The sequence below is a fragment of the Falco biarmicus genome, chromosome Z (assembly GCF_023638135.1).
Source record: "Falco biarmicus isolate bFalBia1 chromosome Z, bFalBia1.pri, whole genome shotgun sequence".
Taxonomy (NCBI): Eukaryota; Metazoa; Chordata; class Aves; order Falconiformes; family Falconidae; genus Falco; species Falco biarmicus.
This window is the reverse complement of record NC_079311.1, coordinates 45,423,787-45,441,198: the sequence shown is the minus strand read 5'-3', so window position 1 is coordinate 45,441,198 and position 17,412 is coordinate 45,423,787. Positions and strand designations below refer to the sequence as shown.

Sequence of the window (17,412 nt, the reverse complement as noted above, 5' to 3'; positions counted from 1 at the left end):
CCAAACCCTCAACTGGCTTCTTGAAAAATGCACAGCACTCCTTCCAGCTAGCTTAACTGCTTTCCCTGCACAGCACTGTATTGTGCTATGTGGACATACTTGACAGTTAGCACTTAAAATTCTCTTAAATTGTAAAACTGCTGAAGAACCCCAGCTTTTCCTCCAAAGAGCCTTTAAATGCATTTTACAGCCCTCCCTGTTTCTCTATTTTCCAAAAACAGTTTAATAGAAGTCTCAGACTAAATAATTGTGCTCTAACTAGTCCTGATTAGGTTGAATCATAACAATGTCCATCTGAATGTCAGGTATGTATCACACACATTTTTTCCAGGCACAGCTGACCCTGTTCGTAACCAGTCTTATCACATATTATAAAAGCAATTAAAACCTTTCATTTTGATTTCTAATCTACAAAATTAAATTACAACACATGACTGATTAATGGTTTGGTGCAATCCTCAGGAGAATCCTACCAACAGAGGCTTTGGTAGCACAAAAAAAGTAGCACAGGGCAAGGCATCTCAGGCAGCTTCCACCCTTAAAGATAACTAAATAAGATAGTCATATGTTCAAGAGTCTGTGTTACAAAATACCTTGCATTTCTCAACGATCAACGCAGATTGCTACCAGGAACCCCACAATGAAATGTAGCAAAACAAGACTGGGGATCTCAGTGAAGTAGGTTAGGAGATGTTTACTGTATTGTCATGAGTTGTGCAATACCTTGCAGATGAATAGATGTTAGTCAGCTTGGAGGTTAGTGTCAAGCTATTTCTGACCAGTATTCCCACAGAAATGGCATGTAAGCAGCAATAATACGTTACAAGAAGTAGTTAGCTGAGATCTGCTAAGGCGGCCACAAACAATGGAATGGGCAATAGATTTTTCAGCTTTTTAAATGTATCAAACCCAGAAATAAATTCATCTCAGATTTTGGTGAATCTGAATATTTTCTGTTTCTGATGAGTTGGAAAGAAAAAAAAAATTCAGATACCAAAATATTTTCTGACCTAGAACATAAGTTCTAATTCCTACTTTTTGTGGGGAAGAAGGTGCTAAAGGCTTACAGAAAAGGGCAATCGCTCGGAGGGAAGAGCCTGTTAGAAGGGCGTAAGCTTAAGTGGGAATGAGCATGGAGATAAAAGCAGCAGGTATTTGCTGTTTATGGAAAGCTATCCAGTTTGTCTAAACTGTCTTCACTGCAAGAACTGGTTTCACAATGACATGAAGAATAAAAAATTGAACCAGTAACCACTGGACTCATTCATGGAAGTATTTAGAAGTGCTGGCAATAACAGTACCCTCTCCAAACTACAAGAGACATATTGTCCCAGTGGTAGTTTTGCTTTTTTATGTCCAGGAATACTCTGCACAGGGCCTTGCCTCTATTCTCTTTACGGAAAGCTGAAAGCTTTATTAATTTTCTACAGAAAGCTACAAGAGAGAAAGCTCTTTCACCTATGCAATAGCATCAGAAAGAGCAGAAGATGAAAATGATCATTCTAGTGGCTGACATTGCAGGGAGGAGGTAATGAAAGAAATAGCTGCAATGTTTTCCCCTCCATGCTAATTAACAGTTTTTAACTGTTTTTCCTGTTACAGCCTTGTTCACACACTAACCAATGCTGAGCAAATAAGAAAGATCCTGGTGAAAATTTCTCATTGTTAAAATGAACCTGGAGTTTGTAATACTTCCGCCATCACAAATATGTGATGGTGGTTCCCAAGCACATGCAGGGTGTGCCTCCATTTGTGACAACACTGCCATCTACATAAGGCAACCATTCTTTCATTTAGCAATCTTCTTTGTCCTGCCTATTGAAGAAAGCCCTAATCATCACTTGTGCCTGCCACTGCAAAGAGACCCTTCTCCATGCACGCTATTTGACTGCAATCTCACGTTTTCTTAACACAAAAAATATTTTCATAACAATGAGGGAAAGTGTTAGCTGTATTTTCCAGTCTTGGGTTTTGGGTTACATTCCAATTGCTGTGCACACAATCCCATACTCCTGCAAGCACCCTGTGCCAAACCCGTCCATGCTGTGGAGAGAAGGGTTGCTCTGCATCAGTCTCCCAAAAGTTGCCTCACTATGGACAGACTGCAGTCACTTGCCCTTGCCAGTAAACCTGGCCTGGTGCTGCCTTTCTCCTCTGTGGAGTCAAACCAAAGCTATGAATACAAAAGACATGTACAAAGAATAATCCCAAAAGTAATACAAGACCTGTTTCTGACTTCTTTTGTTTGGGGGCTAAGGGAGGGGAATAAAACCCTAAAGTTAAAAGAGGAAGAAAAAATTGTGACCCTACCTCAAGCAATTCCTTCAAAATTATTTTCTTCCAGTGATGACACAGCACAAACAACAGCAATATTGAGTCCATAAACACACTCTAATAAACTAGATGAAGTGTAAAACTGCTTTCTATTAACCATGTATGGATCTAAACAATTACGGGCAAAATCAAGCTGCATTTCCTCCAGAGCTAGCTCTTACCCCATAGACAGGCAAATGCAACAAGCAAAAGGCATTTTTTCTGCTTTGTTCTTCCTAAATCATATCCTACCCTGATGTCAGATGAAGCACAACTTGAATATCTGCTATCTAATTGCAAAAAGACACCAAATTTGAAAGAAAGGGCTCTTCCTAGGGTCAGGGATGCTAACAAGTAACTGTTATTCTATCCACATTTTTCCTGCTCTTTTTTTTTTTTTTGCAACCTGTCATGCATTTAGAGTGTGCATTGTGTAATAAATTATTATCACCCATATCAGTAAGCAAGGTGTCAAAGAAGAAAGTAGAAGGAAGTAGAATGTTAAATCACATTCACTACCTCACGTAACTTCTTCCAACTTCTTTGAAGTTCAGACCCTTTCACCATATATTCTTTCTCTTTTCTCTCCAGTTTCTTTGACTTTTTACTTAGCACCATGCAACCTGGTGTGTTAATACCATTGTAAAAGTGACAGTGATGCATATGCCAAAGAGTTGGATCTGCTTACACAGGAGATGCCAAACACAGGGCTGCAAATGAGGAGAATATGTCCTTTGGCTCAATCATGGCGTCTAGTAGGTTACATCCTGAATGTTTGTATTAGTTTTTTGTATACTGGGATATCAGCCTTACTCCATCCACTTTTGCATCACCGTTTTGTCTCACAGGGCTTCTTCCAGCATGACACTTGTTCTGCCTTTTTCCCTAAATGAGACCTGCTGGTTTCCAGCGAGTTCTTTGGTGGATGATGGAAATTGTTGGTAGTAATATGGGAAGCTAACTTACATGCTATATGTGAAGTCTGACAGAGCTGCTCTCCAAGCTTCTGCTGGGTCATTGTCTTACCCTAAGAGTAGCAAGGCTTGCATGGTCTGAATAACGCAGCTGGTGTGTTTGTTGCTAAATTAATTACATTGTGGAAGCACTGTGTGCATCTCCCCAAGTTCTCCCAGTTAAGCTGCATCCATCAGAAATGAAAACAAGTTTTGCTCATTTGGAGTTATTACTAAAAATCACTTTTTCCCCGCCAAAAAAACCCAACCCCCTAAGATGGTTTTAGGACATCTCTTATACCACTTACTTTCTCAATGGTACTCTGAGCTGCAGAGGTTCAAAACAACCTATCCAACTCGGTACTAGATTCATCTGGAGGTGTTCTAACCAGTTTTTCCACATTATTAATATCACTACATCCTGCACTTGTATTGCTTGTTTTGCCCCACACTATTTACCTTGGCAAGGAAATAGTAGTGGAAACCCATAATTTATGCTGCAAAACAGGCTGAGCAGAAGAATCTGTAGAGCCTGCTTTACCTTACAGCACTAATTATCCCCACAAACTGGGTTTTTTTCATAGTCATCATCAGTGTAATATCAGATAGGTCTAATAGAGAGATTCATATAGTCATTTGTTGCCTAAAAAATAAATCGGAGATTAGTATATGCCATCATGAATTCTGGCAGCCTTGTACTTGTACTTGTATTTGGCAACCACAACGTACTAACATGTAACAGATACTTTGAGGTATTGCAGAGTTTTACTTTTGAGTGAAAAAGTGCATCATATTCTGGGGTGGTTTCAATAATCTTCCAGTTCCTTCTTTGACAGAAGAGAAAAAACAAGTCTGTTTAGTCTTCAGATTGGTATTTTTTTGCATCAGTCAAGCAACGTGAACTGTCTCTAGAGGTAGGTAAGAAGGTGGCACAAAATGGCACACTGATGTTAAAGAATATAAAAAAACCTGAATAAACTGACATTTGCTTCTTCTTTTAAGGAGAAATCAAGCTGTGGAAAAGAATGTGTATAACCATCTATTTTGACCTACACTTTTGTTTTCATGCTATATATTGAATAAATTTTTACTGCCCATAGTAGGCCTGTTACCTAGAAGGTAAGTTGCTGAGCCTGCTGGCTTTTGGAGGAACTTAATACCAATTTACTTGCCAGTTTGATATATTCTGAAAAATCTTTGACAAGAAGCTGTGACATAACATATACCAACACCAAATGCAATTACGCTTTTTCTAGCCTTTTGGCTCACTGCACTGCCATATTCCTGGCAGCTCACTCCCCATATCACTCCTCAATAGACAACTCATAATATTCCAAGAGGTCAAATTTAGAAAGAAAGAAAGAAAGAAACAATCAATCTGAGGACAATGCTCACAGATAAGGCACAAAGGTGATTTCATGGGCCGGTTGGTATCACTGTATCTAGTTTCATTTCAGTAATACATAAGCCCATGACCTTATTAATTACCACATTAGGCTGAGGCTTTGCATATATAAGCTTCAGATTCACAGGTTTTGGCCTCACCCAATTCAGTGAGAATACTCAGTTGTGCAAGTTTTTCTTAGTGTGAATGACATTACGTATGGTATCTCTGATTCACTCTCACTGCAGGCAGATGGAAAATGCACATGGCTGAACCTGGAAGTTCAAGGTCAGTACCTCTGTCATTCTGACCTTTCTGTGTTGGAATTTAATCAATTTGTCTGTCTGCTTTTATTGTTGCTTTCTTATAGAGTTGTTCGAAGGGCACGGACTAGTGGATTGATGGAAAAAAGCTAACAAAAGACAATTGTTTACCTAGGCACTCCAAAATGCTGCCAAGTTGATATCAACTTATTTATGCCAGTAGGCTAGTTTTTGAGTGAATGTCAACACTGCATTTAAACAAAGAGAATGTCAATATGGAGTTGAATGTCCTTCCATTTCAGTCTTTAAAATATTGCTAAATTAGACAATTACTTAAAGGTTATTTTCCACTTTCTTGACAAATACTTCTGTAAATATATTTGTATCAGACAGCTTCTCTATCAACAGTTATTGATAAATTCATAAAATGTCAGATTGTGAGCACTTTCACAGCACCTTCACTTGCCCAAGAACACTTGAAGGATCTTGAAGGATTTAGGACTCTTTCTCAGTAAATATTAGAACACATTAAATGATTAAAAACAAAATTATGGCCAATTAATATCCCTAACAATTTGATCTAATAGGTTGCTTAAACATGAAGCCAAATTTTGATTTCAGATACCTCAGTTTAAATACTCAGTAGATTTTTAAAATCAATTTAATTATAATGGTTTAAATAAAAATAAATTACAGGACAGGCTCACAATACTTTACTTCTTCACAGTGTAATGAAACCCCATCAGTTTTACGTATGTGGACTAGTTGTCCATGTATATGTTTGCCAGGAATATGGATTATATTCCATTCTAATTAGTAAAAAAGCTGAGTGATTTTTATTCAGAAATATCCAGAGTTAACTATTTCCTGTGCATTAGTTGGCATTATCTATATACCGATTATATTCAATCGACTTTTAGTCTTGAACCGATTTCTGAAGAATCATGTCTGATACATAAAAGGTTCTCTAATATGTTCTTGCTTCATTAGCAGAGCATCAGTAATGTTCAGCATGAACCAGTATGATTACCATCTACCATTTCATTTTATGCCTCTTCACAAATAGAATGTGCAATGCAATGTTTTGCTGTGGTAGAAATGAGGATTTTTTTCCTCTTTTTTACTTTGCTTTGAAAACAGCTGTTGCCATGCTTGCATAGGAGAGAGAAGAAAAATGATGAATGGTACATGGTTGGTTCTTTATTTCTGTGAGAACACCAGGCAGGTTTCTCAGAATGGTCTGTAAAGACATTAAGCTTCTTTGTACAGAAATTTGCAGCAGTACACCAAAGAAACAAAACTGCCAACACTGGACATCGCTCTGAGCTTTAAGTGAATATTTACATGTTTTGGGCTCAGACAACAAACTGTCTTGAACATATCTTGAGATATTACACAGAAGGTGTCTACAAGAAGCAAAGGTTGCAAAAGGTTTGGAACAGTCATGTCAATCACTGCAGCAATGCAATATCTACATCTATGCAGAACATGTCATCAGTAAACCCCAAAGCACTTCACTGAAGAAATAATTGTCCTCTTTATTTAATTCAGAAACTACAGATACCAGAAAATCTATACATCAGGTACTCTTTCTTCTTGGTTTGCATTAGAAACCCATTTTTGCAAAGACATGGCTTCAAGCTGCATTATAAGAAAGGCTTCTTTGTATTTACTTATGTGTAGCTTTTCAAATTGAAATTATTTTTCATTCCTTTTCTGGCTCAGTGCTAGAAAATAACAGGCTACAAGTCTTCTCACACAACAGCTTTTTCATTTCAGATTATTGAAAGAACAGTGATTTACTTGAATGATTTTCTCTGCTCTATCAGTTTGTATCACTACAGCTTGTTGGTGTCTGCTTGGACAGATTTTTAGCATCACACTTGCTTATGATTTTCATTTTCCTTACTTTAGAAGTGCTGTCTCAGATTGCTGGATGGTTTCTTGTAAAATTAAGTCTATTGATTTCCAGTGCTGGTTTAAACCCTTTTGGTGAACACCATCCCGAGGTACAGAGGGCAGCCAATTGACATATCAAACAACATTAAGAGTCAATAGAATTTCAAATATATGGATGAAATGAAAATACTTGAGCCAGGAAGCCTTTGTGCGGGACATTGGAATCTTTTTGAGGATGTAGTTCAAATCTTTATAGGTGGATCTTAAAGGAAAAATGGTTTTCTTCAGGGTGGCAACAATCCCACTTCCTAGCAGAGCTACACAGATGACATTTAGGCATATGCCAGCAAGCTGGGGCACAAAAACACATCAGAGTTTATAATATTTTTGAGTACTAAACCTTTTTACATTATAGTACAAATCCCTGAATTTTGCTTGGAAGTCAGGCTTGTTTGTTTCTTTTTGTGCTTATTTATCTCTTATATAGAGCTGTTTAACTGTTTCAAGAGGTTACCAGCAGCATAAGATTCTTCTGGACTCTTCACAAGGAAAAAGGTGTGATATTTTGCAAAAGATTAATTCTCGTGAGGGCTGAAAACCTTTTAAGAGAACAGAGCTGCTCTTGAGGGCTTACTATGGTACTGAGAGCAAGAAATGAAACCTGTTCTTTCTCACAAGCTTCTTACTTGCAACTCATGATTAAGAGGTAAATACTTCCTGCATTTTTTATTTTTTTTTTTAATATTTTTAATGTTTATCTCTGCTGCAAAACACTACCACCTATGGTAGTTACTTGACATGGTAAGACTGGGCTTAGGAAAAGAAAGACGAATGGAAAAAAATTCTAAGAGATACAGCAGGAATTTTGTCTCTCAGGGAGGCTCAATAGAGCTGCTGAAAACAAAACAAATGTGAGAAGAAAGTTGTTTTGTCCTGGATATTCGATATTACTTTAATAATTGATACATAAGTGAAACTATACATTTATCAGACAGTACTAAGGAAAGTTACTAAGTATCCTTGACCTAGACAGTAAGAAGCTGTTAAAAGCTACCAGGTATGAAGAGAAAACTTAAGAAATTCTTATAGGAGACCTCAATTTTACCAGTCTCAAAGTCTTACACAATCTCTTGTGCAGCACCTATCTGTGATAGACATGACATACTCAAATCTAAACAAAAAGTTTACATAGAACTCAGATTTAAACTTATAATAAAAAAAGGAGTGGTGAATTACAGAATGTAAATTGACTAGACTGTAATTAGGACCCCATATTTACGCTCCAGGGCAGAACAATAATGGATGGACTGCATGACCAAACCACAAACTCTTGGGAACATAAAGAAACAAGACAGATTTTGAAGCTTAAGTCTGCAAAATCAATAGGATGACTCTGGAAAGGGCACTGCAAAAGAATGTATAAAATGTGCAATAAAATACACATCCCAGCAGTATCCATCCTTTTGGTGAAACTGCTACATTTCCAAGAGCCTAAGCCATCTGCAAAAGCCTGTGGACAAAGATGAAACTCCTGAAAAAAATGAAAGTATACTCTTACTCTACAGTACACTAGTACTGATTCTAGGAGCTGCTTCACAGGCAGTTGTATGTCGTAATATGACTAAAACCCCTGTGATTTATGGTAATGTGCAGTTTATATGACTATGTGATGTCTAAGCTTACAGTAAAGTCCCACACAAGTAATAACATATACCAGGGGACAATTCTTATTATAGGTTCATGTGTACTAAATTTACAAGTTTAAGACAACCTTGTGTTGCAGGAATTATGGAGCTGCCACCCAGTCCATATTAGGAATTGCATGGATGCCACCTCAAGAGAACTCAGCTGTAGGTTCCTGCTTGAAGAAGATGGGTTGCCAATTGACTGAGTAAATAAGTGGTTTATTTATCCAACATGCTGAGCAGCTTGAGCTGGGTGCCTCCAAAGAGGGGCCCCCATTGCAGACCATGCACTGCAATTATACCTTCAGAGACAGATTTCCAGGAATGTACCACGCATTACCTGATCCCCAAGTCCAATCACTTAATTCTGGTCGATGGTCTCTTGATTCCTTATTGGTTTTCTTGGTTGGTGGGCTGGCTGCCCTCTGAAGTTGCCACGTTATCTCAGAATTGTTTCCTTGGTCCTTATCTTCTGAACACATTCTGCATCTGCCAGTTTCAGCTAATTTTGTGTTGCAACATTACCAAAAAGTTTACTCTTGGACAGCTGTTGTAGCTTAAGGCTTCAAATACTATAGCTTTAAGGGCCAACCAAGGCTATTAACCCTAGAAATCCTCAACGCTTGAAAATGCATAGATTATGATTTCCTGAGGGAATGGAGCACCTAGTCCAGGAATGGAACCTACTAGTCTATAAATTTATTCACAGCTGAAATATTAGAAAAGAACTCCCACTGGAGTACAGAAAACTCGTGTTCAGATCTCATACTTCTGCAGTTTCTCAGGAATCACATATAAAGTACTTTTATGAAGGTGTTGTACAGAGAGACTGACTGTCCAGAGGGACAGAGCAGGATGTTCTGTTTCTAGCTGAGGAAATTTTGGTAAAAAATAGCTTACCTCTTGGAAAATTTTCAGCTGATCCCAGCTAGCAGAGCAACACTGCTATTATAAAAGAGGAACCCACAATAACAGATAATGTACAGTGAAAGTGTAACTGAAAGAACATTCAGGAATAACCAAAGCACTCCCTATTTTACAGAAATTGGATGAAATGCTATAAAGAATGTAGTAGTGGGAAATTATGAGTAGATGTTGATAGCTTGATGATAAAGAAGGAACAAGGTAAGGACAAGAGGCTAATGTTGTACATGTAAGTAACGTCTAAAGGAACTTTAGGTTCATGGTCTTAAGCTGGCATTGGTTTGTTTGTATATGCTGGGAAAAAAGTGCTGGTACTGAATTCTTTTTTACTCCCATCTACAAGTAGCAATACTAGACAACATAGCATGAAATTATATTAGATACATATGTTACACCAACAAGCCTAAAGTCTGCAATGTCAGCAAAACGCAAATAGGAAGCTTAGCACCAGACTAGCAGTTTACATAACAACTGACAAGATTGTGGCCAGCGGGTGGAGGGGTGTGGAGGGGGTGTCCTGCCCCTCTGCTCTGCCCTGCTGAGGCCGCACCTGGAGTGCTGTGCCCAGCGCTGGGCTCCCCAGTTCAGGAGAGACAGGGAGCGACTGGAGAGGGGCCAGCGGGGGGCTGCCAAGGGGGTGAGGGGGCTGGAGCATCTCCCTCATGAGGGAAGGCCGAGAGAGATGGGCCGGTGCAGCCTGGAGAAGGCTGAGAGGGGATCTTGTTGAGGCATACAAATATGTTAAGGACAAGTGCCAGGAGGATGGGGCCAGGCCTTTTTCAGTGGTGCCCAGCAACAGGACAAGGGGCAATGGGCACAAACTGCAACACAAGAAGTTCCATCTGAATATGAGGAAGAACTTGTTTACCTCGAGGGTGACAGAGCCCTGGGACAGGCTGCCCAGAGAGGCTGTGCAGTCTCCTTCTCTGAAGACATTCAAAACCCACCTGCAGGCAACTCTGTGCAACCTGCTGTGGGTGAAGCTGCTTTAGCAGGGGGTTGGACAGGGTGATCTCCAGAGGTCCCTTCCAATCTTGACCAGTCTGTGATTCTCTGAATCTGTGACAGAAAAACACTGTAATTGTTAAAATATTCTAACTAAATCAAAGATGCTGCTTATGTGATATAGGATCACGTGAGTTTAGCCATTTATAGTGGTAAGAAAATACATGTTTATCTAGCAACACATGAACATGAGACACTATAAAACAGATTGTTGTGGAATTGTTCCTCACAGCCTATATTAGGTATGCATGGCAAGATTTTGGTAGTGGAGGGCTACAAGGGTGGCTTCTGAGAAGCTACTAGAACATTCCCCCATGTCTGATGGAGCCAGTGCCAGCCAGCTGCAAGACTGGACGCACTGTTTGCCAAAGCTGAGCCCATCAGCAACACTGGTAGCAACTCTGTGATAACGTGTTCAAGAAGGGGGAAAAGTTGCTGTGCAACAGTAATTGCAGCTGGAGTGAGGAGCCAGGCTATGGGAGAGAAGCAACTGCAGACACCGAGGTCAGTGCAGACGGAGGGGCAGGAGGGGCTCCAGGTGCCAGAGCAGATCCCCCTGCAGCCCGTGGTGAAGCCCACGGTGAGACAGCTGGTTGCCCAAAGGAGGCTGTCACCTCCTGAGAAGCCTGTGCTGGAGCAGCTCCTGGCAGGGCCTGTGGCCCCATGTGGAGAGGAGCCCGCGCTGGAGCAGGTTTGCTGGCCGGGCTTGTGGCCCCACGGGGGACCCACGCTGGAGCAGGCTGGGCCTGAAGGACAGCACCCATGGGAGGGACCGACACGGGGGTGGTTCATGAAGAACTGTAGCCCATGGGAAGCACTTACATTGCAGAAACTTGTGGAGGACCATCTCCCATGGGAGGGAGCCCACGCTGGGGCAGGGGAAGAGTGTGAGGAGGAAGGAGCAGCAGAGACAACACATAATGAACACAATGTCCATCCCCCTGCAACGCTCAGAGGGGAGGAGGTAGAGAAAATCAGTAGTGAAGTTAAGCCCGGGGGAAAGGACGGTGAAGGGAAGGTGTTTTTAAGACTTGGTTTTATTTTTCATTACTTTACTCTGGTTTGATTGGTAATAAATTAGTCTCCCCAAGTCAAGCCTGTTTTGCCCATGATGGCAACTGCTGAGTGATCTCCCTGTCCCTCTCTCAACTCCTAAGTTTTTTGTTGTATTTCCTCTCCCCTGTCCAGCTGAGGAGGAGAGTGATGGAGTGGCTTTGGTGGACACCTGGCATCCAGCCATGGTCAACCCACCACACAGCTGTAACAACAGACCACCTTCAACAAAGGGAGAAAGGAGAAATGAAACAAACTTAAAAGCAAAAGTTGGGCTATGAAACGATAGATGATAGAAATTCAAAGGAAAGAAAGGCTTGAGCAGAGCAGATACACAGTCTGCAGTCCTTTCAGAAGAAGCCTGCACTTAGCCCACCTTAAAGCAATTGTGAGACTGGGCTCTGAAAGTTGTGAAATGTTTCAAAAGTGTAGAAGAGAAACAAAACCAACTCAGACATCACTTCAGAACTCCTCGCGTATACATACATATATGTATAAGTCTGCATGTATGTATGTGTGTATACTTACGTATGTATTTATTTAATTTTTTATAGATAATATTTATATTGATTTATTTTTACTTTCAGAGAGGGGACTTTCTAAAACTGTTGATACTTTTCAAAAATAAATTTTGGAACAGTTTGAAAGGTTGATGTCTGTCTAATTTGTTAGTGTCTTAGGAGGAGTTTGACTGATTCTCTTTATGTATAAAAGACTGGATTTGCAAGGCCACACCAGACTGATCTTTCATCACTCCTGCAAAAGCAGCCAGCAAGAGGAGTCATCCCCCTAGCAGACATGTTAACACCAGGCCGGCTTCTCACTTCTTCAGTGCAAATTGGCAAGTCATGATTTTTAACTGAATCACAGTAATAAAAAATAACCTAAGTGGTTCTGTTGCGTTTACTTGGCAGGATGGGGGGGGTGGGGAGGGGTGGGGGGTGGGGGCTTGCAGGGGTGGCCTCTGTGAGAAGAGGCCAGGTGATGCCTTGTGCTGATCACAGCTGGTTCCACACGGCTCCAAGATGGACTCACTGCTGGCCAAAGCTAAGCCTGTCAGTAACACGAGTGGCACCTCTGTGATTACATTTTTAAGAAAGGGTAAAACCACTGAACAGCAGCTGTGAGTGAAAGGAGTGAGAAAAACATGGGAGAAACAGACCTGCAGACAACAAGGTCAGTGGAGAAGGAGGGGAGAAGGTACTCCAGGTGCTGCAGAAGAGACTTCCCTATGGAGAAGACCATGGTGGAGCAGTTTGTCCCCCTGCAGCCCACGGAGAACCACAGTGGAGCAGATATCCACCCTGCACCCCATGGAAGACCTCACTGCAGCAGGTCGACATGCCCTGAAGGAAGTTGCAGTCCATGGAGAGCCCATACAGGAGCAGACTCCTGGCAGGAGCTGCAGCTTGGGTGGGGGAACCCACACTGGAGCAGTCTGTTTCTGACGGACTGAACCCTGTGGAAAGGACCCACACTGGAGCAGTTTGTGAAAGACCGTATCCCATGCAAAGACTCATGCCGGAGCAGGGGAACAGCATGAGGAGGAAGGAATGGCAGAGAGGAGCAGTTATAGACTGATAACAACGCCCATTCCTCATCTCTGCTGCAGTGCTTGTGGCGGGCGGAGGTAGAGGAGTCAGAAACAAAGCAGTGAAGTTCAGTCTAGCCTAGGAAGAAGCCAGCGGGGCTAGGGGATTTATTTTTTATAGAGAGCAGGTTTAATTTTGTCTTTGTTTCCCATCATTTTACTCTATTTTTAATTGGTAGTAAACTAAAGTAATCTTTCCCAAGTTGAGTCTGTTTTGATAATAATTGGTAAGCAATCTCCCTGTCTTTATTCCAACCTTTTTCCATCTTATTTTCTCCCCCATCCTGTTTAGGAGGTAGAGTAAGGGAGGAGCTGGGTAGGCATCTGGCAGCAAGCCAAGGTCAAACTGACCACAGTGGTACGACGGAGAGACCCCTAATTTACCTAGTATGTGTTTTACAGTTAATTTTGGCAACTCAAGGCAGCAATGCATTCCACTCTAGTTTTGATTCTGTAATTAGTACTAACTGCCAGGCAATGTCTTGGAAGGGTTTGTCCCAGGGTGGCCTTGATCATGCAGTACTGACACAGTTTATTCACATTAAACTTACCTTAAACTTACCTGAAAAATGTGTTTCTCAGAAAGTGTAACAATTTTGTGTAAACACACAATAGGTAAAATGAAAGAGTATTTCTAATATGTATGACACATATTCTGAGGAAGAAAACATGAGCTTCCCTTAACAACTTTAGGCATGAACCATGTTCATCCCTACAAATGAATACTCATCCATGTCGGAAGGCACTTTGTTCCAAAGAGGAGTGTGCTACAATGTGCTTCACATGTATTTTCTTAAAGGGGATGGGGTGTCTTCCTCTGTCAGACAATACTTGGTGCTAAAGTGGTTTTGGCAGCTGTGATCACCATCTTCAGATTTTTTTAATTTTTTTTTTTTTTTTTTGGACACAGTGAATTTCCAGCACCTGCCTTCTGACTTACGCTGAGACTCAGCTTTTAAGAGTTCATCTGCAAATTGAAGATCAGATTTTTTTTGGTGTTTGTTTTTGGTTTTTTGCCTACTCAGGCACTGAGCAAGCAGTGTGGGGAATCTAGGCAAGAATGTTAAGTATCATAAACATTTCAACTTTCCTGGTTTCACCTGGAATAGAGTTAATTTTCTTCTTAGTAGCTGGTGCAGTGCTGTGTTTTGGATTAGGTGTGAGACCAATGTTGATGGCACATGGATCATTTTGGTTGTTGCTCGTTAATGTTTATATTGAGTTAAGGACTTTTCAGTTTCTCAGGCCTTGCCAGCATGAGGGCTGGAGGGGCACAGGACATTGGGAGGGGACACAGCCAGGACAGGTGACCCAAACTGGCCAAAGGGATACTGTATACCTTATGACATCATCCTGACTATATAAGCTGGGGGAAGAAGAGGGAAGTGGGGGACATCTGGCATTATGCTGTTTGTCTTCCCAAGTAACTGTTAACACATGATGGGGCCTGCTGTCCTGGAGATGGCTGAACACCTGCCTGCCCATGGGAAGTGGTGAATGAATTCCTTGCTTTGCTTTGCTTTGCTTGTGTGCACAGCTTTTCCTTTACTTATTAAATTGTTCTTATCTCAAACCCTGATTTTTACATTCCTTTCCAATTCTCTTCCCCATCCCTCTGGGTGAGGAGGGACTGAGCCAGCGGCTGTGTGGTGCTTAGTTAGCAGCTGAGTTTAAACCATGACAACAACAAAGGGAAATCTTACTAGGAATGCTTACAGAAAAGATTACAGAAGATACAAATTTCTACTTTGTAGCAACTCCTTCCTTAGAGAAGGCTAATGTAGTAAAGGCAGAGCCTCTCTATTAGGAAACCTTCAAGGCCTAGCAGGATTCAAAACTGGGGTTAGGATCCTCTGTTTACCTGCGGTTGAGGTCAGATATTAGGATCCAGCATCTTCCTAATGTTAGGTCTAAACTATCACAAGAAACAGATACTGAGGTTACGCTTATTACACACAAAACCTCAGCCAAGCAGTCTTTTGAAAAGGTCAGCAGAGAAGGTATTAACATTACAAGATGCTAGACCACTGTCTTGCTTTTCAGAAAAAAGAAACTTTTACTTCCTTAAAACTGGTAAAATTGAGAAGATACAAGCATTAGGTTTGAAAAAAATCTTTGCAGTGCAAACTTTTGACAGGGTAAAAAAAAAAAATGTTCTATATTCTTTAGGTTTTCCAAGAAAAAGCTTAAAAGCCTTGAGGCAGCTGTCAAATGACAAATGAGATAATAATATAAATTTAGAGCAAGCTTACCTATGAGACAGATGTCCTCCTAGTGGAAATACATTTAAGTTGTGTTCTCTTGCACCATAAATATGTAAGTTTAGCCACGCACAGAAAACTGTTCTTTTAAACTTTCTCAATTATGTTGTTTGTATGCCTTGTTCTCACTGGATTGTTGGTCTTACCACAGCTGTCAAATATTCATGTACAAATTGATTTCATGCAAACCAGTCAAGATTTCCAAGAAAGTCAATTATGTATTTTAAATTTCTCATTCCCCATTTTGTTCACTTTTGTCTATATTTTGTCTCCAAGTTCCACTTTTTCCATTGTTTTATGTAATTCCTTCATGAGTACTTCCAAAATTGTGAATGGTATCTCTCTTTTATTTTATTATTTTGTTTCACATTTGGCATACAGTGACATCTCTCACTGGTCTATCACACAGCAGGAAGACCAGCTTGTGGACCCTGTCATCTTCATATTCCAACCTCAAAGTTAGAAGACCGAAAACCAGGTGCAAATCCACCCCATCTATTTTCATTCTGGATCAGCTGACAAAAACTATCCATGAGAGGAACGATAAGTGAAACACAGTCCTTGAAATGTCACAAAGCTGCAATAAACAAATGATGAGTCTTTGCCAGCATGGTTGGCCAAGGATTACAACCTCTCTAATCATGCCAATCTACGAAGAACTCCACTTTATACCTGTGCAGAAGTTAGGGAACACCGGACTTCAGCTCTCTACCTGAAATAACAAGTTTCAGTAATGACTTTCAGGCTTTTTCTTTTCTTTTTCTCTCTGCAGGAAGTAATTGTTAGAGGGCACTTTCTGTTACCGCAGCATTATACATGAACTCTGCTGCTTTGCTTATTTTGATCCAACACACTTCTTTGCATATGCAGTTGTGTGTGTAACGAAGGCAAGGGGAACAAAAAACAAAGAAAGAAAACATGTGCCCCAAAGCTTACCCAATTCACTCTTAAGAATACTTGGTGTTCAGCTCTACTGTTACTACTTCTTTACTGCAATGCTTTACAAATACTTAAATTCACACTACCTGTCACTTGCTGTTCTAATTTACATGCAAGACCAACAAGATACAGTCATCAGCTCTCATGATAAATGATTACTCTCCACGGGCAAAACAAGTAAGAAATCTTGCCCTCTCCCTCCAAACTTCTCACTCCTGTTGGAAATTTCTGTTACCAACCTCTACTGGGTTTGCAGAGGAAAGGCCATTTAGTATGGTGCTCCACCACAAGTTCAGCCCCATAAATAACAGACATGCTAGAAAGACCCCTTTTTTCCCCCCCACCTGTCAGGAAAAAGGGATGAGTGCAAGCTAGAATGTAGTTATGCTCTACTTCTCTACCTGGAAGATACATATATAATGGAAATTTTCTTGAAAATGTAACGATGCAGATTGGAGGTCTCGCAGTCCATTCCCAAACTAACCTGTTTTATCTAAGTGGTCACATGTAGAGGCAGTTCCCCCTTCTCCGGGCAGCGTCTCCTAGTGACAGCCTTGGAACCACATTTCATTTTCTTGTTAGCTTTCAGCCCCCTTGATCCCCCTTACCGTGCAGATGCATAAACCTCCAATGGGGGCTCACAGCTGGGATGGGGACAGGACAGGAAGGTCCTTTAGGCGAGCCTCGATCTGCCATAATTGCACTGAACTCCTGATAATGCTGTTGTGCAGGGGTCCTTGGGGAATGCTGCAAGCACTGTTCAAGCTGCTGCAGGCTGCAGCACTTGGGGATTGTTTGAATGAGGAAGATACTTTCTTTGAACTTCCTATCTCCTTGAAATGTAATTTTCTGTTTTATAAGTGCCAGCCCCTAAGCTCCACCTTCACGTCCCACAGCTCTCCAAACCCTGTCGAGTATGTTTGTTTTCGGGCGGACATTTGACGGTGCAAAGCGGGCAACACAGTCTTCCTCAGTCTCTGTCTGGACACGCTTTGCTTTTCACCGCTGCAAGTTTCGTACCCGGCTTCCCAGCCAGGTCTGCTCCCTTCCCACTCCCACCCCCTCCTCTTCCGCCTCTCGATTTTTCCACCCGCTGACCATTTCGAACACATCTGCCCGCAGAAGGCGGTGGCGGGGCAGCC

General features: G+C 41.1%; 1 long non-coding RNA gene across 1 annotated transcript; it reads right to left on the bottom strand.

Annotated features, from left to right (window-relative positions):
- Nucleotides 1-1,799: 1,799 nt before the first annotated feature.
- LOC130142334 (uncharacterized) lies at nucleotides 1,800-17,304 on the bottom strand. The gene is made up of 2 exons (XR_008819359.1): nucleotides 15,323-17,304; nucleotides 1,800-10,480 (listed from the first exon to the last, which is right to left on the bottom strand). It is a non-coding gene; the product is annotated as an uncharacterized LOC130142334 (long non-coding RNA).
- Between the last annotated feature and the right edge of the window lie 108 nt (nucleotides 17,305-17,412).